Source organism: Anser brachyrhynchus (genome assembly GCF_964034855.1).
Source record: "Anser brachyrhynchus genome assembly, chromosome: 4".
Lineage (NCBI taxonomy): Eukaryota > Metazoa > Chordata > Aves > Anseriformes > Anatidae > Anser > Anser brachyrhynchus.
The window spans coordinates 74,223,390-74,248,737 of record NC_137698.1 but is presented as its reverse complement, the minus strand read 5'-3'; the positions used below and the strand labels follow the sequence as shown (position 1 = coordinate 74,248,737).

Below are 25,348 nucleotides of genomic sequence, written 5' to 3'. Positions count from 1 at the left end.
CTGCTTTTTCTGGTCTACCTTTTCTGACTGTTCATGTAGATGTTAAGCCTACATTTCATCACAGTCAGAACGTAAGCTGACCAAAGAAACTCCCCATATATTCTGCAACATAAAAATGCAATGTCTAGTGCCCTGTGTCTCTCAAAAGTACTTGTAAACTGTCATTTAAACCCTCTTAGCTGCCTTTTCATTGGTCTAAATATGTTCAGCTCTTGAATCCCTTCCTTGTAAGAGTTTTCCTATACAGAGGAAACTGGGACACTGTTTAGATAAGCAGTCAGATGTTCACAATGTTGTCTCAGCAAACTTTCTATTAGTCTTTGGAAAGTTGCCAGATTCCAATTTAAACTAAAGGGCACCAGAATGAACTGAGGAGGGGCAGAGAAGGGAATTAAAAAGACTAATTCAGCTGCAACCACAAATGTAGGTCTGATCCAGGATTCAGCTTTGGCAGGGCCCTTCAAATAGACTTTCTCAAACAAGGCCAAGGAGAAACATTTTATTTTAACACATCCAAGTGATGAAATATCTAAACACTTGGGTTACTTATTATATTTACTAAGTGCAGAGGAACACTGATTTAGTAGACGCACCATATAATGTCTTGTATGTGGTACACTATAGGCACACACGTTAGTACTTCCTATACTGCAGTCAATTTTGCATGCAACAAATGTTCCCTATCAGCTTTCTTTTCTGTTCTTTCCCCCTCATCCCCAACCCTGTCATTCCAGGAATAAATGTTCTGTTACTTCTTAGGAAGCTAAAGCAGATTTCTTTTTCGTGTATTTTTTTTTATTATTATTATTTTATTTTGGCTGAAGCAAGCAGGAATGTTTCAAAATATTATATTCATCCTAAATCTGCTCTCTTAGTATTTAGATTTGCAGCAAATCAACCCTTGGTGTCAGACTACCTCCTAAAGGCTTAAAGACATACACAGCTGGCTATATACAACCATAAACTCCGTGTTTTCTAACAGCAAAGACCTTGGCTAACCTCTTGTTCAGCTTCATTTCAAAGTGCCTATTAATTTAGATGACTCAGATCTGTAGCTTTCCATTCTCCTTGTAAATAATATAACTGTTTTCTAAATTGTAGCCAAACTGCTTTCATCATTACCTATGGTTCTTTTCACCAACACTAGGAATTGGTGTTCCAAGAAAACATTCCCCAAAATCACTGAAAATGAACGTCTGATACTGTTCTCAGTAAAGACAAGGAGAATTTGCAAAGTGGTTCCAATGCAGCAAATTAGAGGTGCTCAGAAGATCAGAAACCCTCAGTTTTGACCTCTAATTTGATGTGTCCTCTCACTTCGTGCAGCTGTTCCATAAATTGAATTTTAGCTAGTAATTATGGAATAGCTCAGTCTTTTTCTTTTTCTCTCCTGTTTCACAAGTGGAATTAAGTGCTGCCAAATGCTGCAGAGCTGTTTGGATTAAGAGTCCTGGCATTAACAATCCTGGCAGTCCTGTTAGATGTGCTTAGTTTCCTTTCTAACCTCTCTACTCAATCCCAACTCCAAAATTTGCCAGTCCAGAAGTTTGTTTTTTTTTTTTTTAGAAAAAAAAAAAAGGCAAAACACCAACACTGAAATTGTTTGATTTCCTAAATTTGCTACAAAACTTGTCATTCTGACTTGTCCACTAATTTTACTTCTCCCCCAAATGTTAAACTATCTGTTTTGCCTGTGCTTTACCTTCTCCATGTGTTTTACATTAATCACTGAACACATGCTGTATTTCACACAGGAGGTCATGTGAAACTAATATGTCCAGGTTAGAGTTTAGCTGCTCTGACATTTTACTCAAAAAAGACCTGTTGTTGAGATTAAAGCAGTGGAAGCCACCAGTGTCTGATGTTCTCCAGTGGAAATGCTGCAGGCAAAAACAGCAAGGACTGGATGGACAAAATATAATTCCTGCAAACTTCACTATGCAAGCTAGATAGCACTTGAAACTTTTTGTTTTTAGAGTGGTGCTATATGTTTTCTGACTTTAATCCATGTTTTGCTGTGATGAGACTAAGAGAGTGATATTGGGCCGAACTTCATATAAGTGTTTGCTGAAATGAGTCCTCAGTTCTTTGATGACTTCTATTCTTTGACTTATATCACCAGCTGAGGAAGCTAATAAATATGTAAAGGGGATTTGATTAAAAATGGCATGAGAAGCAGTAAAACCTGGAGTTATATGAATAATTTCACACCCAATACAAGATCATCAAATTTTATCAGCTGGTCTTGTGTAAAATGAAAATAACACCTTTTGCAGGTCAAGTGGCAATCACAGGCTAAAAGGGTAATTTGTCTATTTTGTTGTGTAAATACCCTTGGGAAGCAAAATGATGGGAAAAAATATTGTAAAAAATTTAAATCCGGAGTTGGAATTATCTACTCAATTATTATTGCTTACAAGTTAGAAGCCTGAGCCCAAGCTAGGAATCAGGTTCTTCCAATGGATGGTCTGTCTTACCCTAACATAGGTTATTATTATTTTTTTTAACATATACTGGAATATGTGGCATACCTATGCAGTGGCATACACAGTTTGACTCTTATTAAAGGTTAATGTTTCATTAACTTTTAATGTTTATATTGAAATACACAGGAATTAAAGCATTAGTGTATATTAATTCAATGTATTTTTTAATTATTATTTTTCTATTTCAAACATAGATGGAAGGAAGAAATTGTAGAGATTGAGAACAATTAGAAACATGGAGAAACATTTTTCTCTTGAGCACACTAAGCAAGAGTAAAGTAGAGGCTTTGCTTTACTTTCTATGAAGTTTTATTTATTTTTTAATATTTTTAAAGGCTTTTTAACAAAAAGGAGATGTAGAAATGCAGAGAGAGTAAAAATCCCCGTTCAAAAAGACTTGTTGAAGTATGAAAAGGCAATTTGTTGAAAGAATTATGCTTATGAATGAAGCAGTGCATGCCAAATTTCAGTCCCAAGCAAAATGTCTGTAGCTGAGTTCTTAACTTCTGGAACAAGGGAATTGTGTGCTACATAATGCTTGTAAAACAAGCTAGTAATCCCTGCACATGCTGACATTAGAAATGAACTGAACATTCCTATTTTATAAATGAGTAATAGCGAGTCCTGAACATTTTTAATTGTTTTGTTCAGTTCTAGTACTAGGAGACCAGAAAAGGAACAAGAATGGTATTGTAATGGGATTTTCTAAAGTAATAGAAAAATCCAAATTCTGTCTACTTTCTGTGGCAAAGAAAGCCTGAGATTGTTATTCCTAGACCTGCCTCCTGTATAGGTATGGATCCTTCCCACATGCACTTGAGTGCAACCCAATTACCTTTTTCAGAGCACGAGGGAACCAGACCCAATCACACTTGCCAACAGTGTCCTGCCAAATACAGGATGCTGAGGTGGACATGAGGTAAAGACATTTTGCAACCTCTTTTAGCCTAGTATGTTAGAGGTGGATAGGCATTGTTAATGGCATGCTGTAGAAGACTTCAGTTCTGCAGTCTGGGCAACAACCAACATATGTAAGCACATAATGTCATGTATGTAGCAGAATATAATAAAGAAACTAGTGTGAATGCATCATAACTAGTTATTATAGTAGTTTGAGTAGTCATGTAGTCTCACTTCTTCCATAAGGTCATTGAAATATTTACAGCATCAGATAGCTTCAGAGCAAATCCCAGCTGTTTAATCAAGATAGCGATGGAATATAGTGTATTGCCTAGGAATTGTACTCACTGCTTAGTATTCTTGCTCCAGGCAGAAACAGGGGTATGTGTTTAGCGCCACGTTTACATTGCTATTAATAGTACTATATTTATGAATTGTCCTTATACTGATATTATACTAAGAAAGGGGGAAGAGGTCCCAGCCTCTTGAGGGCTTTACATATCCTCTGTGGTGGCAATCTGTACCACCTGTGTCTCCTTTCAGTCCAGTGGTTATACTCATGTTGTTATTCTGACATCTTCACATGTGCTTTCAAGTGAACTCTGCTAAGCATTGTCAATTAAGTTGAACAGGAGGGTGCCCACTCCTGTCCAGTAATTCCCAGACACTGAGAAGTGGATAGAACAGACTTCTACTCACGGGTGACCTACCAATTTGGTAAAACAAGTCTCCCTTAGTTAGCACAGTGGATGTTAATTACAAAATCAGTGTTCGTTTATCTACTTTAGCTGTGGTGTTGGGGTCTGTTTTCTTCCTCTGGCCTGCCATGTTGTCAGAAGAGTATCTTATAGAATTATAGAATATCTTGGAAGGGACCCATAATGATCAAGTCCAACTCCTGGCTCCACGCAGGAACAAAAACAAAAATCAGCTAAGTTAAGTCCTGACATGCTGCTGTGTTCATTTTGAATCCCAAGAACACACCTGAAGGACCTCTAAATCAACATTAGAGATGCTCTGAAATCTGCTGAGGGTGTGTGGGCACAAACCTTGCAGTTGATGTGATTATTCCAGCAACCGAAAATGCTCATCTTTTTACCAGTTTTGAAAGAACATTTTCTTTTCCAAATGTGGTGATTTCACTTTTTTTTTTTCTGCTGTGGAGAATTTAATGGCCGTTTATTTGTTTGCATGGGTGTTTTTGTTTTGTTTCAGAAAACAGCTTGGAGTTAACTGCCAATTCAATCCTTCAGTGTATTCCTTTTGCCAGCAGCAGTTCAATAAAGAGTCTTAGCTTATCTTCTCTTCACCTCCACAAAGTTGTCCACAGATAAACTCAGCTTTGTCATGGAAGTCAAGAGACTGCACATGAAATGTGGGTAAAGGGAACAGAAAACTCTGTTTGGGAGCTGTATGTGATTAATCACTGGCTGATATTCCCTCCACTTCTTTTTAGGTTTATTGCATAAGACTCCTGACTAATTCCCCTGAAGGGCTGTAATTTGTAAGAAAGTTGAAGTGAACAATATTATTTTAAAGCAAAACAATGTAGCATAAAGAAACACAAGCCAGTAAATACACACAGGGCAGATTCTGTAGAAGTAAATAGATAAAAATTCAATTTGATGAGGTTAATTGTACTCTGAAGGGCTTTTCTTGCCTTAAAGAAAATCTGTTTCAGTTCCCTGTAGATATTGAAAATGCTTAATGGAGACCTGTGGTTAACAGAATAGTTTCTTAATGGCTATCCTTCTCAGTGGCCTAGTCATAGATGTGAAAAAATTAAGTCCTAAACTAGAACAAAAATAAAATTTCACTACTTCTGGGATATAAGTACTTTCCAGTACTTACCTCTCACTTTCAATAATGGGGAAAAAAAAAAGCTAATCTATCAATCACGTGGCTTTGCATTCATAGCATGTATAGCTGCTGCACTACAAGGCAACTGTATAATGCATGATAAATCAGAGGAAAGCTTTCCACCATATATTGTAGTGGAAGAATACATTTGTTACTAAAAAATTCTTGTAAAGGGAAAAAAAAATCTTGATCACCTGCTTGCTGGAGATCCATACATCTGTGAAGTTATAACTATCCAAACTTTTAGCTCTCTAAAAGTAGTCATGTTCTAGGGATGTCCCTAAGATGAAAGACGCCTTGCTATAACCAACATGCAGCAAGTAAGTATTCACAGTCCCTTGTGCTTGATTTAGGCATGGAAAGAAAAATACTTTGAGAAAATAGTTCAGCCACCTTTGTGAGCTCAGATAGACTAAAGGTTTCCCATACACAATTGCTATACCTCTGTGGACATTCATAATAAACTTTGTAAACTCAAATTGTGATCTCTGTCTTTATAAAAGGATCAGTTTCTTTGGGGATAAGGTAAATCAAACCTATAAAGAAAACTACATGCAATATCACCTAACAAATGGCTTTTACCTCATTGTAGCACAGCTTTATAATCATTTGATGCTGAACAAGAAATGAAACATCACTGATGTGGGGACCTCTATTTTATTATTATTGTTTTTCACAGAAGTCTGAATAAACCAGAATCCCTTTCGCTCCCCATTCCCAGTCTGTGTAACGTCTGCTTTCAAATAAGACATCGCACCACTGTATTGGCATTTCTGAAAGGTGAAATTAGATTTCCTGGCACGATTATTTCCTTTTCAGCCATTACAGCTATTGGCTACATCCTTTCCAAAACTAACAGGAAAATTAAGGGAAGTAAAGGGAAAATATTACCAGTCTATCACAGGACATGGATATAGACATGCACATGTGGTTAATGCATGAGTCCATTCACTGTTTCTGCCTTTATTAGACTTTGAAACAGAAATAACATAAAACACAAGCTGAACAACTTCTGTTTTTGTGTGTGTGTGTGTTTGTTTGTTTATCCTGCTTCACATGCTTAACTTTCTTGTAGAACACTTTACCCCGTAACTTGCATTCAGAAGATTGGATCAGTGGTTCAAGCTTGTTGACACAGACAAAAGCCATTCATAGATTTAAAACTACACAGACTTTGTTTTTGTTTATGAGACCTCACCATCTTGGCTGGAAGGGTGTTGGGTTTAGAACCTCTTACAATCCCACCTGTTCCTTGTTTTAAATCTTTTCACAGACAGTGTTTTCAAGTACACGCTACAGTTCTGCTTTAATAACTCACTTCAAATTTTACTAGCAACAACTATATTCCTTTGCAACCTTTATTTTAAAAGTGATGTCTTTATGTTCTGTGATTACCCAGGTTACCCATTTACCTGTTCCCATTTATATTTAACCTTATTGAATGTAGGTAACTAGAACTGCATACAGTATTCTTAACAACACTTTACAAATGCCTAATACAAACAATATTAGTGTTTTCCTATTACTGTTGAAGGTATCTCACCTAATAGGTCTTCAAATTTTGTCACATTGGAGACTTATAGACATCCTGTGATCACCTTGTATCTAGAGTATCTGTATTTATTATTTCCAACCAAGTTGATATCTTATAGTAGGGGCATTATCAAATTTATTTTTTGTGTGTGTACTATTAAATTTCATCTCATTTATTCTCTGTCTGAACCAATAATTTCCCATGAGGGACTGTCTTCAAAGTCATATGGGAACCAGACCTACATCTTTTACATCCTGATGTTATTCATGAGTTGTGTTTTCTTAAATAAAGCAGCAGATAGTAGTATCTCTATTGGTTCTAGTTCCCGTTAACAAGATCAGTAAATAGAAGTTGTTTTATCTCCTTGTTAGTTGAACTGGATGATAAATTAGGTCCTGCAGGATGGAAGGAATGACGAAATGTTCCAAAAGACTGATTCTCATAACAAGGATAGGATGTATTTGTTTGTAATATATGTATTCTTCAGAGACATATATTTTTCAGTTAAGGGAATAGAGACAAGGGATTTGACAGACTTTCTATCTGCTGTAATTCCCTTTAAATGCACTTATTTGGAACATAGAAGGGTGGATTTTACTATAATTCCTATATATGCTAGACCCCCTTCCCCTAAATTGTTTTAAAAAATAAATACCATGTATCCCAAATTTCAAAATTATTTGCATTTCTACATCACAGAAAGAGTGACATAGTGTTTTTGAGTCCATTTAATACCTTTGACAGAGGCCTGTGGCAAAGTAGAAACAGGAGGTCTGTATTCTGTCTATGACAAGTATCAGAACACATCCATGGGGAAATCAAATATCTTAGACAAACCTATAAGAAGCAGAGCTGAGAAAATGGGAAGGATAAGAGAAAAAAGTTTTAGAAACAAATATGAATTGAAGATCTTCCAAACTATTAAAAGTAGACCTATAAGGTAAGAACCTGATAATAACTATAAGGCCTATAATATCATACGACCAGATCTCTATGCTCTGAACTTCATTTTCTAGCTTAGGAAGAACAAGTAATACCAATCCAAGAGCAAATCTGAACTCTTGTCTTTGTGATTAGCCTTGCTTCTTTCCAATTCAAGTTAAATTGAAAAAGAAAACCAGGAGGTTATCTCCCACATATCCATTGTAGTTTGTTGCACAAATTCTATAGCAATTATAAACCAGAATGTTCCTATACCAAAGGGATTCTGTCTTGTGTAAATCAAACTGAAACAAGTACAACACAGATCAAAAGAGTTGGAAATAGCACTGAGACCATTCATATGCAGAGGACAGCTGTGTGTATAAACAAAACAGCTTTCAGATAAGATCAGTAGCAGAGTGTATTTGTTTGCTTAGCTGCTATCAATGCAAGCAACTGAGATCTTGAGGAACAAGAATGACACAGGAAAGTCAAAACTAATTACTTTTATCTGCCTTTATGCAGAAATTTAAAACTGGAAGAATTCTTGAATTCAAAATTTCTGAATTTTGAAATATTCACTAGTTTATGAACTCAGTAGACTAATGTCTAAAATAAAAAAATAATAATTATAATAATAATAATAAATATTTTTTTAAAAAAAAAAAACTGCACTCCAGGTTCCCAGTATGCTCATTGGAGAAAGAAATATCTCTAGAAGTCACCAGTTCTGTTTCTTGTAGGTGCCCTGTCTAGGGTAGAATGGGTAGAACAAATCTGCCTGTTGAGATATCTATTCAGTGACTATCTATGGATAATAAATTGGTGATGTCACATAGAATAATTAAGGTTGGAAAAGACCTCCAAGATCATCTGGTCCAACCATCACCCTACCACCAATATCGCCCACTAAGCCATGTCCCTAGGCACTATGTCCAACCTTTTTTTAAACACCCCCAGGGATGGTGACTCTACCACCTCCCCCGGCAACCTGTTCCAATGCCTGAATACTCTTTCTGAAAAGAAATTTCTCCTGCTTTCCAACCTAAACCTCCCCTGGTGCAACTTGAGGCAGTTCCCTCTTGTCCTATTGCTAGTTATCTGCGAGAAGAGGACAACCCCCAGCTCCCCACAACTTCACCTAGACTTCAAACTTTGAGGGAGCTAATCTTAGATGAAGTGAGTACCCTAAAGGGCTTGAGAAATACTTTCATTGGATTCAAAGAGTTTTAGCTCAGAATACTGAGAAGAGGATAAAATGATTGCAAATAAATGTAGGGTGATGAACAGAGGCCTACCCCAAGGAGGAAGAAAGGAAAAAATAATTATGGCCTTGAATAATGGAAAGTAAAAAGCTTTGTAACTTATTCCAACTTGTATTATTCCTCAGCAGCTTCTCTTAAAACAGGCGAGGATGTTGGGTGTTTATTTTTTTATTGCATTTTTTATGGCATTATTCCTTCTACTTATTCGTATATGGGATCCAATATCCCAAATTGCTCAAGTACAGGAGGGAAAAACAAACAAACAAACAAAAAAGACAGCTTTAGCCTTAAAATACTGCACAAAGCTTATGGCCCTAAATTTTGACATTCTAGTTTCTTACTAAATTCAATTAAGATGCCTGACTAGCCAAATAAATTAGAGATAAAATATTCAAGCTTTTCTCAGAGACCTGAGCTGAAGACTTTCCAGATGACCCAAAGGGATCTTGCACTTGCAGGTGGCACAGCTCAAAATGGTCATTCCTCACAGACTGCATTTCTGTCATCACAAGTTGCTTTCTGCATGTTCTACATCTCTTTCTTCTATATTTCCCTGCACACTTTCTGTATTCTCTTCCTTTTCGTTTATCAAAGCACATGTGCTTTATTTCCACAAAGAAGTACCTCAACGATTTTGCTGATTTGAAAGTTTTAACACTGGCTTTAAAGTTAAATTTATTTTTTAAAGCACATTAGAACTAAATACAAAATCAACATGCAGGATGTCAGTTTTGCTAGACTTTGTGGTTTTTGTTTTTTATTTTAATTTTATTTTTTTGAGTGTGTTAGCATAAATTTCTTCCTGATATGTCTCCTTGCACTAGCAAACTTTTGTCAGAAATAGACTTGATCTTGTGCACAGAAAGAAGAATTTTATTCCATATGTTTGTATAAAGTAGCTTGTTCTTTCATGACCTTATTGCAGTTAAGTTTATAACACATTTGAAAACAGGAAAGATCATTGTATTTCAGGTGGTTTTTGTTTGCTTGTTTGTTTTGTTTTGTTTTATGTATAAAGAGGCCTTCATAGAGAGTAGGATCTTATCTGACTGTAGTCTTCTCAAATATAAGAATCATGGTCTAACCAGTAATCTAGGCTCCCCTATAATCCACGAAGAAAGAGACAACTACAGGAAGATTTTCATCCCCCTTTAAAAAAAATCACCTTTTTGGCTGGGATAAGTCATTCACAGAAATGGCAGTCTCTTTTTCGTGTTGTTGATTTTCAGTTGTGCATCTTAATCTTAACCACTGAGCTTTTCTGAAGGTGAAGGTGAGGTGACACACACCTTTGCTGAGCCTATGCATGTGCAGGAGGTTCAGCTAGAGCTTTATTCCAAGTCCAAGCACACAGGAGACAGTGCAGTATGTGGGTCTGCTTAAGATAGGAACCAGGGGGAGGTGACCACGGGTGTCCAAAGACAGATGTACCTGTCTTTGCTCCGTGAGGCTTCAGGTAATCCAACATCCACTAGGATTGCTGCCACTGTGGTCATCACTCATACCTAGGCATAAGTAGGAAAGGGAACAAGCTGGGATGTTCGTTATGCTTCATGCTTTTCCCTGGCAGTCATTGAACTTTCCCCCTTTATGCATTTTCTGTTATACATAGCTTGTTTCTATTGCGTTTGTCTATCTTGTGCTGATTGTTCATTAAAGGAATGCATTTATCATACCACCAATTAAAATCACTGTTTAAAAGTACTGCTATGAACCATAATTCTTACAAGTCTATATAAATTGCATTTGCAGTTGCTAGGGAATGGTGCCTTATAAATCATCTGCAGCTTTGGATATTTTTAGTGCTTCCTGTCAATACCTGGTCATAAATCTCATACTATTGTCATTAGCATCCCAGTTCAACTCTTTAAGGGATTTATTTCATGGCACAAAGACAAGCTTAACATAGTGATTCATGGTTAGAAAAGAGACTATTTCCCACGGCAATTTCCCCTTTTCATTTTCATTTCTATATGTTCACATGGAGAAAATAAAAAAAAAAACTGTTTGCTGTTTATTTGATATTGCTCTAAATTTTGCATATTGCTCGCATCTATAAATTTAAGGGAAGAAGAAAATGAATGCCTCAAAACAGTTCCTATGTGTTTGTGAACCTTTGTTCTCACATAGGTTACAAAAAGAGCTTGGTTTCTTTACCTAATCTACTGAGTAATCAGAAATAAGGCTATAAAAGCAACGTAGGAACACTTAGATGTAATAGTGGCTGTCCAGGAACAGTTTTCCTTCTGTTTCATGCAATGTCCTCTAGAGGTTGCTGCCGGGTGTTCTGGGCTACTTTTTTTCTCTTTATATTGCTCTTTTTATTAGTCATATCAGCACTGAGAAAGGAAACATGAACTAAATTATGTGCTAGAGATTTATTCTAATTCTCCTGACTGAAGTATTTGTTTATCCCCTACACACCCCCAGTAGATACACTAATTCAGAGCTCAGGGCTGTAAAATGTTCATAATTGTGACTTTAATCCACAGGAAAACAAACATGCAAACAACAACAAAGGCTCCCCTGGGACTATTCATGTGCTTAAAGTTAAGTGTATGCTTAGCATTCAGAGTGCTTCATGGTAGCAAACAGTAGGATCAGCTGCCTTGGTATTAGCAAAAGCTTTGAAAGAGTCTCCTATTTTTATTTCTAAATATAACAATAATAAAATATGCTTTATTCTGTTCTGTACTGAGGGAATTAATCTCCTGTATAAGAAAATTATTGCTCATTTTTGCTTCCTCCACCCACTCTGGCCATCTTTTTCATAAGATGTATGGACAAAGAAAAGTCAAGTTAGATAGCTGAGTACCCAGAATTTAAGGATTTTGAGCAATTTTGATATTGGAGTTAAACAAAGTTATAACAACCCCAAATATCCTAACATTATAGTACCTAAGTTATTATCTTCTATTTTAATTTACGGTCTGACAACATGCCATCATTTCAAGTTAGGTTTTCCAAGGGAAAAATGCTGACACTCTGTCCACATGTAAACTTTAAATCTATTCCCCAAATTCCAATAAATCTTTTTTATTATTATTCAGTTAGTTAGTTAGTTACATATGTGTGTGAGTTGCTGGTTGTTTTGAGAAAGGTTATGTGAAAACTGAGTTAACTCCTCTGTTGAGGAAAAAGCAAGTAGATAACAAGTCGCACCTATTATACTTGGCTAGCTACTTTGTGAGTTCATAATTTTAGCTGGTCCTTACACATATGGTTTCCTTCACAGCTTTTTCTCTACAAGTTGGCCAAAGGAACCCTGCAGTGCAGAGGGCAGATCAGGGAAGAGCTGAGGACAAATGTAGAGGTCCCGGGAATGTGGAGAGTTTGATAAGGAGATGAAATTGAGCTAGGGGCTCTGTGGATGTAGAAATAAAAGGAAAATCAAGCTTCATCCGTTCTATGGTTCATGGAGCAACTGCTTCTAAAAAAGGAAATTGAAGTCTTCTCACATGCTGACCCTCAAGTCTCACCACCAAAACTTCTGGGCTTCACTATGTAATTTTAACCACTTTCTGCTTTGCTTCATCAGATTGCTGGCAGCTTTATCCCCTCTCATCAGCTAATTTTCCCTACACCCATACATCTTAAAAGTCAAATCAAATTTCATCCTCATCCTCCCTTTTCCAGTACACTAACTGGGAATGCAAACAAAAATCTACTTCATCTAAACTGTAGGACCTATATTAAATCAGGTGAAAGCTTCTAATATCTTCTTGGGAGGGTAACTTTGAAGCCAAGAAGAACTGAAGCATGCTCAGGGTAGACACAGTCTCTGTTAGGCACTGGAAGTCTTTATTAAAGATATGTGATTTTTTATTTTATTTCTTATTTTTCCCCAAAGATCTGTAACTTGGTCAAATTGTCGTGAATTTGTCAAGAGGCACAATGTCACATTCAAAATTATGCCATTGACAGAGTTTTTCAAGGGATAGTTATAAAGTGTAGAAAAAATGATGTCTCTCTTTCTGTGATCCAGTGATTCTGGTCTCCAATATTATCATGCCATGTTTGCAGATGCTTTCCATACAAAGCCTGAGATAGAAAATTTCAGCTTCAGTGGCTAAAGTTGAATAGTTTTGTAAATATTTGAAAGCATAATTTTATAATAGAAAGTTCCAGGTAACCTTATGAATACATGATATTAAATAGAAAAGGAGAATACTGTGATAAAATGAAAAGCTGTCTCATGATGCTTGTGTAATAGAAGCAATTCAGGTACCTAGAAATAGGAGTCTATCAGCATCTCAGATGTCCTGGGTTTTCTGGGATGTGTCTCAGACAGAAGTCTTACAGACTGAAGGCTTACAGGAAGTCTCTAGGCTTGTCAAATGGCAAGTGGATGCCAGGCTGACCATCTGAACACATCTTAATTCACTTTAGACATCTTTTGCTTAGGTAAGTGAATCGATCTTAATATTTGCAGTGCAGGTTGCGTGAATTAAGATTCATGGTTTCTCATTTTTAAGTGAGTTCAACTATTTAATACAAAACAGACAACAAGAGCAGAATTTATTGATCTTCATATGGGTACTTGGAAATTATGGGTGTTTCTGAAGCTTGTCAATGAAGAGGAATATGGTCATTTCGAACAGGATAAATTCCACCACACATATAATATCATGTTTTGTTGTTGTTGTTTTATTTTGTTTTGTTTTGTGTGTGTGTATGTCTTAGCACATATAGTTCACTTTATAAGGATGAAGCTTGGAGTGGAGGAAACACTCCACTGTATGTTCCTGGTCCTCAAGGTATATCCTTGGGACAGTTGTTGACAGGCATCTCATTTCCATGTACTGCTCAACCAGTGAAGGAGAATAGGAACCTGTCAAATAGATTTTCACTTTCAAATAAAATCTAACACATCAAAGACTATTTTCTCTCCACACCAGTACTAAGGACATTATGAGTTCCAGAATGGTCTTAAAAGTTCCCCACTCATTTACGTGAAACATCTCTTTTTGTAGAATTACAAATATTTCTAGTTCAGTATGTGAATGCTCTAGTCATTTCAATATTCCAATCAATAAACAATTCCAGTAACAGTAAAAGCTAACTGCAGCAGCAACAGTGCTACTGAATCATTAAACTACTCAGTAAATATATTTATCTCTTTCTATTCTTTCCTTTGTGTTTTTTTTTTTTTTTTAAATATTTGCCCTCAAAGTTTCCTGGAATTAATTTTTATTTTATTTTATTTTAATTTGTGCTATATGTTTCCATTGTTATATATGAGCTCTCAGCCATTAAACAGACTTTATAGTTAGCACGGTAACACATTCCAGAATTTACTGCCAACTTGATAACATTTTTAATTTAGTGAAACAACACTGTAATGCAATAGTGTCCCTAAAGAAAAATCTGTGGCATTATTGTTCTGGTGTTAAATTCCTCTAATGAAATCAATTTCAATTTATGCTGCTTTTGTTATAATATATAACTTGCTTTAAAGTGTAAATGTCCTAGCTGTCTGCTATAATGATGTTCTAAGTTTCTGCTCACAAACATGATCATCACTAGCAGAATTCATAACTGATTGGAGCCTATCAGCAGAAGGCTCTGGTGCGAAAATATTTGGGAGGGGGTGATAATTATTATTTTGAGGGGGTAATAATTATTATTTTGAGAGTAACTAGAGCACTAATACTTTTGATAATTAAAAAAAATAGAAAAATATTATGAGTCTAGGTATGATTATGAATTAAAGACACACTGATGCCAGAGGAATTACAGAGAGGGTTGCTGAGCCTCTTGTGTTTTGTTTACATGCAGATGCCATTCACCTTACATGAACTGCTTCATCTGTTTTTGGTTGGGAGGCAAGATTTAATCCAATAAGGAGCACTTGCTGAAATATATTCTGGGAGACAGCACAGCATAAATGGAATAGCACTTTAAATTATGTTATAAATTACTTAATTTATATCATGTTGGATTATGATGAGCTGGAACAAAACAATAGTCTGGTTATCCATATGGAAGATGGAGTTTGCTTTTCTGTTACTTGTTTAGGTAAGGGGTTATTTATTTATTTATTTTTATTCCAATAAGTTTTCCTTGCCAGCCAGCATCCTGACTTTGCTAACACAATGATGGCCTCTACACAAAAGCCAATTCAGGCCAGATAGGAGCAGATTTCTCTTTTCCTACTCAGTAAATCTGTAGCCAACAAAAGGGGAAAGCATCCTCAACTAAATTGTTATCAGAGTTCAAACACGAGCTCAACACATAAATGTGCATATGCTTATTTAGAAACCTTTTTTTCGGGGGGGCGGAGGGGAAGATCAAATCAATCTCAAACTATCTGCAAATTACTGGAATATTATTTTTTATTGTTTCTGTACAGTAATGAAGGTTTGCTTCCAGATGGACTCAAGTCTGAATTCTTTTTGCTCCCTTAAAGTAATCAGATACATGTGTCTCGTGAGGGTTCCCACACCAGGACATCTTACTCTGTTGTGTGATGAATTTCTCAAGGAATAGAGAGCTGCTTACTTTCCTCTCCTGGCCTTAGCTTCTGATGTCAGTTTTAGCCAATTCAACTGCAGGAAAATCATTACTTGATGCAACAAAAAACAAAATACAAAACAAACAAACAAACAAAACAAGCATATTTCACTTGTGCAAATTCCCTTAATTTTAGGTCTTCCTCCACATCTTTTATTGAATCTTTTCTCCTGGACTGACCAATTTGGGATCCTGGGAGCTTGTGCTCATCCATACGTCTTCCACACACATTATTCACGGTGTTTTGGGAACTGGAAAACACTCTACCCACTTTATATCTTCCCAAGTCAGTGCAGAGGCGCACTGAAGGGACAGAGAACAGACTGCAGTTCCTGTAAGACAACAAGAGGAAACAGAGTTGTCTGAGCTTCTGGGTCTTAATAGGTGCTCCTTTCTTCTGATGAAAATGATGTTAGTAGCATAACATTTGAGAGAATATTCTCTGCCTCTCCTCTTGATTGCTTTTCTCACCACGGCGGTGAAGCGGCTATAGTAGCTGATCAGGCAGGGCTTTCCCCACATGCTACTGAAATTTTTGATAAGACTGGAGTAGTAAATGCCTAGATCAGATTCATCCCTGACTGAATACACAGAGGTAAAAGACTGCACTGGGCAGATTTAAAGGCACCTTGAGATCCAACCAGAAGGAATCCCACCAAATACAGCCAGAAGAGAACCCAAAGGAATCAATAAGGAAAGGCTATGTTAAACAAACCAGTCTTATAAAGTGGAGATATTTTAATTTCTGATTTAATATATGATTTAATTTTGAGTTTGTAGTAAAAATTCCATACATAATTCTTTTGCCTGGCCAAAATGGAAGCTGCAGAATAATTCCTTTATGAAAATGAGAACTATAAAAATCAGTGCAGCTTAGAACATCTTATTACTAATGCCTGAAAATGTTTATTATTCATAATATTTAACTGTTTTTTTTTTCTTCTGGATTATTACATATCCAATTATAAAAATATTATTAATTGCTGATTAATACAACAACACTTAAAATAATGTTTTTTCATGTAATGTCCATTTAATTTTAATTTGCTATTTCAAATTCTGTGTATATTTTTACTAGTGCTTTTGACTCACATATATATACAGTCTTGAAATATAAAAAGAGAATGTTTCTGGAAGGGGATAGATGGGCATTTAGGAGTAGATAATTTAGTCTTTTGGCATAGTACTGCTCTTCAGAGGATGCATCTTTCTGTGGATACTGACCAAAACATGTTTCATGATTAGACATTAATTTTGTTTTCTCAGTCACTAGGTGCTGGGAAAAAGAACTCTGAGATTTGTTTTCTTTGATTTAATGGGTCTTTAGTTCACTGAAAATGTGTTTTAGAAACCCAAATAACAAAACAATTAAATCAGAATACAGGCCGAGGAGAACTTAGCAATCATCAAGAACAGTATGTAGTTCTCACTGGAGTAAATCTTATTTTTTGGGTTAACACTCATGTATTTTTAAAGAAAAAAATAATGCATGAAGTAAGCTGTCCCAAATGTTTATTACTGTAAGAATTAATAAGTGTTCCCTAACGTTGGCTGTTTAATTTGTTGCTTTCTTAACCCACATTTAGCCTTTGGCTTGAAGGTCCAGGACACAGTGACCTTTAGTAAACATCCTCAGGAAAGACCCAGTGATACTAATGTTGGTTTACAAGCTGAGCTAATCTAACTCAGATGCTTTCGTGTATCTTCTAATTTTGATTATGGTAGTTGGTAAAAAGGCCTCATAATTCACTTTATTCTCTAGAATCAACCAGTGCTTTGCTTATGTCTCCTTTTAGAGGGAGTTACTGTTAGTGGCAGTTTTACAGAGCTTGATTAAAGTAGACCACTGCACATGATGTTTGTTTAATATTACTTCTGAAAAGTCTTGTTCAATATTTGTGTTTTACTGATGGTTGTTGTGGTTTCATCCTGATAGACAGCTAAGCTTCACCATGCTGCTCCCTTACTCTCCCTTCTCAAAAGAACTAGGGGAGAAAATAGGATAAAAAAAAAGTTTATGGGTTGAGATAAGGGCAAGATAACTCAACAATTATCATCATGGGCAAAGCGGACTCAAAATAGAGAGATTAATATAATTTATTGGCTATCACTAGCAGATTAGAGCAGTGCGAAACTAAAAGCAAATTAAAAACACCTTCCCCCTATCCAATCTCTTCTCCCTCCTCCCCCTGAGCGGTGCAGGAGAAGGTGGGGAGGAGGGCAGCGGTCAGTCCCTGACGCTTTGTCTCTGCTGCTCCTTCACGGTCTCTCCCTGCCCCTGCTCCACGCGGGGTCCCTCCCACGGGATGCCGTCCTTCCCGAACCGAGCCTCTGGGGGCTGCCCACAGGCAGCAGCTCTTCAAGAACTGCTCCCACACGGCTCCGTACCACGGGGTCCATCCCCCAGGAGCAAACTGCTCCAGCACGGGTCCCCCACGGGCGGCAGCTCCCCCCAGACCCCCTGCTCCTGCGTGGGCTCCTCTCCACGGGCTGCAGCTCCGGCCCGGGGCCTGCTCCTGCGGGGGCTCTCCATGGGCCGCAGCCTCCTCCAGGCCACATCCACCTGCTCCACCGGGGGCTCCTCCACGGGCTGCAGCGTGGAGATCTGCTCCGTGTGGGACCCGTGGGCTGCAGGGGGACAGCCTGCTCCACCAGGGGCCTCTCCACAGGCCGCAGGGGAACTGCTGCTGCGTGCCTGGAGCCCCTCCTGCCCTCCTGCTGCACTGACCCTGGGGGCTGCAGGGCTGCTTCTCTCACATTTTCTCACCTCTCTCCTATCTTCTGCTCTGCAGTTGTTCTTCACCTTTCTTAAATATGCTCACAGAGGTGCTCATTGGATCAAGCCTTGGCTGTTGTTGGGTCCCTTTTGGAGCTGGCTGGAGCTGGCTCTGATCTGACATGGGGCAGCTTCTGGGCACCTCTCACAGAAGTTGACCCTACAGCCCCCCGGCTATCAAAACCTTGCCATATAAAGCGCAATATAATGGTGAAATTAAGAGAATGTTTAACATTAAGGACATGCTTGCTCTTTCTGTTTCAAGTATTATTTTGCTTTTCATGTTATCCTATTTTATTTTCCGAATGCACTTTTTAGGTTTATAGTTTAAAATTTGGAATATATGTTATACTAAACATGATAGAATATTAAATTATGTTACTAAGATCTTTTTAGCTTTGTAGAAGTAGAAAAGCATGCCTGAGGAAACGGGTCTACTTTTCTATACCCACATACAACTTGAAAAGGCAAAAGTATGATTTTCAAAAACATAACAAGTCACTGCATCTAGACAGGCTGAAACATTCAACTGAAGATGCTATTAATGAGACCCTCAAGAAAATACATCTCAAATTATGATGGATGGCCACTCAATGCAGTCCAAGTATATATATTTTGACATTGACATGAAGTATGAAATCTCTTAAATTGCTAATTGCATAATTTTTGAAATGTTTCACTCTACAATGTTGACTTAGCTACTTCGTCTTCCAGTTCAAAATACTATTCCTTCTATTACAAAGCTATGGCAATCTTGTCAAAAAAAAAAAAAGCCTATTTTTACTAAATAATTTTTCATCCTCTGATAGCACACAGATTTCTAACAACATTATGGTGTCAAAAATATCATTTTTTCTTGCTCTTTTTTCCTGCTTTTAATCACTGATCTCACTTCTTTTCATACCCCATTCCAGTACAAACTGGCACATTAAGTTGTCACCTCAGTAAGCAAACCTACGAAAATCATAGGCTTCTATGGATTTCAGCTGTCTAATCCCATGTCTCTCAAGACTTCATCTCTGGTACTAGTGTGTAACAAGCATTGAATTAGTCTAGAATGGGAAGACATAATCCCCTGAGTGATCTGATAGTATGTGAGGTAATATATTTAGTCCAGAAATGCACTAAATAGGGAGTTTCTTAATAGATTTTCTCAGTTTATATTGCCATTGCTTTCCCAGATATGCTCAATAAAATCTATACCTTCCAACTAATTCAGGTCAAAACCTGACCTGAATATTCTGATTTATGGATACATTCCTAATCCTAGAAATCCACTGCAAGAGCAACAGTCTCAAAGGTACCTCCTGCCCCAGTTCTCTCTCTCTCTCCTTGTAGTCCTTAGGGACAGTCTAAGTGACGTGAGCTTATCCCACATCACATGTGTGTGCTTTTATCAAATCAAAAAAAGATGCAATAAGATGTGTGGTGGAAAAAAACACTTGGTTTTGTTATCATTGGTACTGCCTTCTTAGCCATTATACATTGGGTCTGAATAACCCTATTGGGTATCTCTTACCAAAACTGATTCTTACCCAGCACCACTGTCAACTGAGCAGTGAAGCCAGTCAACAGGGTCAGAAACAACAGTGAAAATACAATGTGATACTGAGAGAGCTAAAATGGAGTCTCCCTGCTTATTGTACTCAGGAAATTCCATAAAGAAGCATAATTTCTCATTTGAAGCCCGGTTAGTAAGTGCAAGAACATCAGAGTAATTCCTACTGTATAAATCCAGAGTGAATCCATGAGGGTTCCTGACTGAGAGACCTTGGAGTGGAAGATTTATTTTCTGCTAGTGTCTTCTGGCATATTTATGAGTGGAAAAAGTTCTAGGATCGATTACCTGGAAAAGAAAACCTCAAAACCAAGGAATATTGTAGTGATGTGGTGAGATGTAAAGCTTTCAGGGCTGGTATTGAAACTGTTGGAGATTACATTATGTCAAGGGCACTAGCTCACCTCTGGAACTCATTCTTTCGTTAGTGGTGTCTTAGAGAATAATGATTTCATATTTTTGCAATGATTATGCTTAAAATATGCTAATATTATGAATTATATATCAACTCACATTTCATTGCTCTGTTGCATTCCCCCATACACCTGAGCTCAAGCTGAATGTACATACTTATACTTACATTGTAGGTCTTTTCAGCAGATACCATATATTATCCAATGTTTCAGAGTCCTGCGCAGCTCAAAAAAAAAAAAAAAAAAAAAGCATTGGAGAATTAGGAGTAAAACACATACGGTGCAGAAAAGGATGAGTCCCATATAAATTCTGATACACGAGGTAAACATACACAACAGAATGAATACAGGCACTTTTGTAAGAAGGTTTAAAAAATTTCAACAGGCCATTCAGAGACATTGCTGAGAACAGTACAACTGCAGAATGCCATTCATTCTACAGAATCTAGACTTGGCATGTTTAGAAATAAAAAATAATTGTCAAACACAAAAACATAACCACAGCTTGCTTTTTTTTTTTTTTTTCCCTTCCTGCTAGGCATCAAAAGTAAAATTTATTTTAAATGTTAAATGCTTCAGATATATTATGACAAATACAGAACAACCTTCAAAATAAATGAATTATTCTAAAGGTCAGATATGTCTTGAAATATCCAAAGAATAAAAAAGCTGAAAGTATATCAAGAAAAAAAAAAAAAAAAAAAAGAGAAGGAAGACAGATCAGATGTGAGAGAGTAAAGCTACAAATAAATCATTATAGAAAATTCATATTTTAAATGCACTTGCTACAAGGACATCCCTCACCTGGCTGTGTTTTTTATGATTTCAGAAATAGCCATTTGTGTTGTTTATATTATGCATTTCTCCTGAATGTGCATATTAAATTAGACATATTTTTATCTAAGTCTTTCACCAGGACTGAAATTGTTTAATTTTACAGTTTCAATTTGCTTGTTTTCCTTTCATGATGTCTTCTTCCTTAATTTAAACAACAAGGGTTTTCAAACAGCTATCAGACACAATTTTGTAATTTTAATCTTCTGGTATTTATTGTTCCTGCCCCCCCCCCCAAAAAAAAAAAATTACTAAAAATTTCTCCTAGTAGCACAATGTAGATCACATTTAATAATCAGGATAATTATTTATGATGTAAATCAATGCAGCCAGGAGTAGAATTTGATAGAAAAGCCAAGCAGAATATTCAGGATTCATGAGGTGGTTGACTCAATTTCCAGGAAACAATGTTAAGAGCAATACAGAATATAGAAGAAAGATGGTAATATATTTTGATTTATTACTAGATCATTGTTATTCTCCATGGGGGGAAAATAATAATAATAATAATAATAATAATAATAATAAATAATAATAATAATAATAATAATAATAATAAAGCTGACATATCATGGCCTTGTCCTCACTAGGTAGAAAGAAGTCTAAAACCATTGACATCATGGTATTCCTCAGTTTTGCTTGAATTTTTCCTATTTACACAAGATTAAGATCTGACCCTCTGTTCCACAAAATGCAAGGAATAGTCAGAAGTAAGTGGATTAGAATCAATTTACTGAATGAAAAGTGGTCGTTAATTGGATAATGGAAAGAGATGGCAAAAACAAGCAGGCCTGGCATTTCAAAAGGTTGGAGATGGTAGCTCAGGACCAATGAATTTATTAAGTATATGACAATTTAGCTGAATTCCAAACAATGTGAGATAAGCTTAGTGATTACATAAAAATCAGCTGGTGGGTGGCTCATAAGACATCAGTTAACTGTGACACTAAATGAAAAAGAATTTCAAATAAACTATTAACCATTACATATTTTGTACCTATATTTATTTCATTTTATTTGCTGTTTCATTTTTAATTTTTAAGAAAAAGCCTGTGTGTTAACATAAATAGCATAAGGAATTTTGACAGTAGATAAAAGTTTGCAAAGTGCTTTTCCCTGATTATGCCTTGGGGACAACTAAAACCTCCAGGATTATTATTCACTATAATTAGATGTACATCAGTAGATCAGCATTTCCCAGACTTTTCCCACTACTTCTAGGTGGTTTTTTGTTTCCTTTTGATATCTGCTGCTAAAGTATATGACTAAGGGATAATTCACCATAGACATGAGGTTTTGACAAGGAGCAACAACAGCTATAAGGTTTCCTGGTTTCCTTACTGAGGCAAAAGGAACAACTTGGCTTTTCCCACGGCTGTGTAAGGAGAAGGCTTGGAGGTGGGGAAAACAGAGGAAACAAGGTGGATTGGATTGGAAAGGTGTAAACGTGAAAATTGGATAAAAGGAGCCAGCTGGATATAGAACTATTGCTGGTGACTACACCTGCCTAATGAAGCCTTGCACCCAATTATGACATATTATTAATATCCATTTCAAACTATTGTCCTAGCAGAGGGACTTGTGTGTGTGTATATATATATATATGTATGTATGTATGAGGAAGTCTAAATGGCAGCAGCTGGAGAAAGGACCTTGGTCACAGTTGACCACAGATCTAAGAGTCCACCAACAGGAGACAACTGGCGTGCATATGTTTCCCTATGTAACTTCAATCCTATGTGTTTATACGTGTGTAATTCTTTAGTAAACACATCTGGAGAAGCTGTCCTGTAGGCTAAGGGGTCTGGGAGCCAGCTACTGGGGAGACCAGAAATTCAAGAGCTGGCTACTGCAAAGACCATAGATCTGGACCAGCTCCCAAAGACCCGTGTATGTATGTGTCTGCATGTGTGTAAGTCTGAGTACCTGTAACTGAAGTGGGGTTGTGGGTTACAGGATGCCAGAATCAGGGAAAGCTGGGACACAGGAGTCAGCTACAGGCTAGGCTGGGTGTCTGAGGCAGTTACTAGAGGGACCCACACTGTGTGCGGATTTATATACGTATATCTATACCTATGTGTATATACACACATGTATGTTCCACCAATGGATTTCCATCCTGGTCAGCCATTGAGAAGGGACAACATCAAGCCATTGGTTCCATTCACGTTCGCATGAACACTGTGTTTTCTGTCTGTACTACTCTGTGTGGTCAGCAGTATATATGTATATTTCACAGAATCACAGAATCGAAGGGGTTGGAAGGGACCTCGAAAGATAATCGGGTCCAACCCCCCTGCCAAAGCAGGTTCCCTAGAGCAGGCTGCCCAGGTAGGCGTCCATACGGGCCTTGAATATCTCCAGAGAGGGAAACTCCACAACCTCCCTGGGCAGCCTGTCCCAGTGCTCCGTTACCCTCACCGGGAAGAAGTTCTTTCGCATGCTGGTGCGGAAGTTCCTGTGCTCTATCTTGTGGCCATTGCCCCTTGTCCTATCCCCACAAGCCACTGAGAAGAGGTTGGTCAAATCCCTCTGTCTCCCACACCTCAGGTATTTATACACATTGATAAGATCCCCTCTCAGTCTTCTCCTCTCAAGGCTGAACAGACCCAGGTCTCGCAGCCTTTCCTCATAGGGAAGATGCTTCAGGCCCTATATCATCTTTGTGGCCCTCCGCTGGACTCTTTCCAGCAGTTCCCTGTCTTTTTTGTATCAGGGAGCCCAGAACTGGACACATATTTTGGGCAGGCTTGTGTGTGCCTATGGGAAATCCATGTGCAGCTGTCCTGTGGGCTGGGCATGGGGACACAGAGCTGCAGCAGCTTCACTTCTACTGGACTAGTAGGTAGATCTGGCAGCCTCTAACATCTATCACAATGTTTCATCAGATTTCCTTAACTGATGGTAAAATCTTGTAGATGTTTTAGCCAGCAAGCTCATGTTCACTTAGAGCCGGTTTTATCTTCACTAGAGGTCATTAACCAAATATATAGCACAGTACTACCGTATAATGAAGATTCATCAAAATCTGAATGTTTCACAGCAGCCAGTCAATGAGATATCTCTGACGGGGAAAAAAAAAAAAAAGTTAAAACATTCTGTTTTAACATTGTCAAAACATTTGGCAGTTCTGTTGTGAGTCCTATCGAGTTGGCTTCTATATCTTGTTCAAAAGTTAGCTTAATATGACATTTCAACATAATAACGTGTTTCAGCATATGCTATCTAACACTGTATTACTAAAAGCACTGAAGCACAATTTAATGTCTCAAATAGAGTGAAGTATTCTGTATAGGAGAAAAGTTTGTAATGGTTCCCAATTACCCTGTTCAAACTTATGTCTTGGAGGAAAAAATGGCTTCTTCTTACATACCATGAGATTTAGAGAATGCCCATCCTAGACTGAATGAAACATCATTCGAGCTTAATATTCTCTGAGGGACACTGGCCATAAACAAATATTTTTAAAAGATTGAGATGACTACCGAGGAGTATCTAATTTCTCTGCTTATTTAGTAACTCTTCATTAACAATTCCTCCATTGTGTAGTGTTCCCAATCCTAGAACAAATAGGAAAAGCTGAACTTCCAGGGAACAGATAATGATTAGTTTCATAATACTTTGAGAATCACATTGTCTCTGATGCTTATCAACTCTTTTTAGCAACCTGAACTGTGAGGGACAGATCTCTGACATCAGTTCCACATTTCTTTCCTTTCCCTGAACTTGTTCCATTGCCTAGGATAAGTCCTTAATCCCTGGGACATTTCAAGGGCTTGCCTATGATAATGTGTCAGTACCTTTTATTTTTTATACATTAAATTGAACTGTGAGATATGCATTCCGGATATTAGTAGGAGATGCAAAGTATTTAGGGGCCTCTTTATGTCATGAGAAAATTCAGCGGCAAATAAGGGAACCCAGCCTTGCATTTTCAAATCCAAGAATTCTGACAAAATATACCAAAACTTATCTACACAAGGCAGTCTCAACTCCATATCATTGCAGGAAGATGGACTGTGGCAGTCATCAGGGTGGCTTTTAACCCAAATGACTCTTTATCTCTTAAAGCCAATCAATGCTTTCTTCAATTAGCCAAAAGGCAAAGAAACTGAACCCACAGAGAAACAAAATGGAAAAGTCTTTTTTTTTTATTATTATTTTTTTTTTCCCTCTGGGGAATATAATAGGATCTGGAATGGATTCTCTACTATCTTATTCAGAAATGCTTTGAAATATTTAAAACCTATTTGGCTCATTCTGCTACGGAGTCAGGAAATTCATCAGG

General features: G+C 37.2%; 1 long non-coding RNA gene across 1 annotated transcript; it reads right to left on the bottom strand.

Moving 5' to 3' along the window:
• Positions 1 to 13,491: 13,491 nt before the first annotated feature.
• Positions 13,492 to 24,337, bottom strand: LOC308194410. The gene is made up of 3 exons (XR_013950514.1): positions 22,402 to 24,337; positions 20,394 to 20,443; positions 13,492 to 15,811 (listed from the first exon to the last, which is right to left on the bottom strand). It is a non-coding gene; the product is annotated as an uncharacterized lncRNA (long non-coding RNA).
• Between the last annotated feature and the right edge of the window lie 1,011 nt (positions 24,338 to 25,348).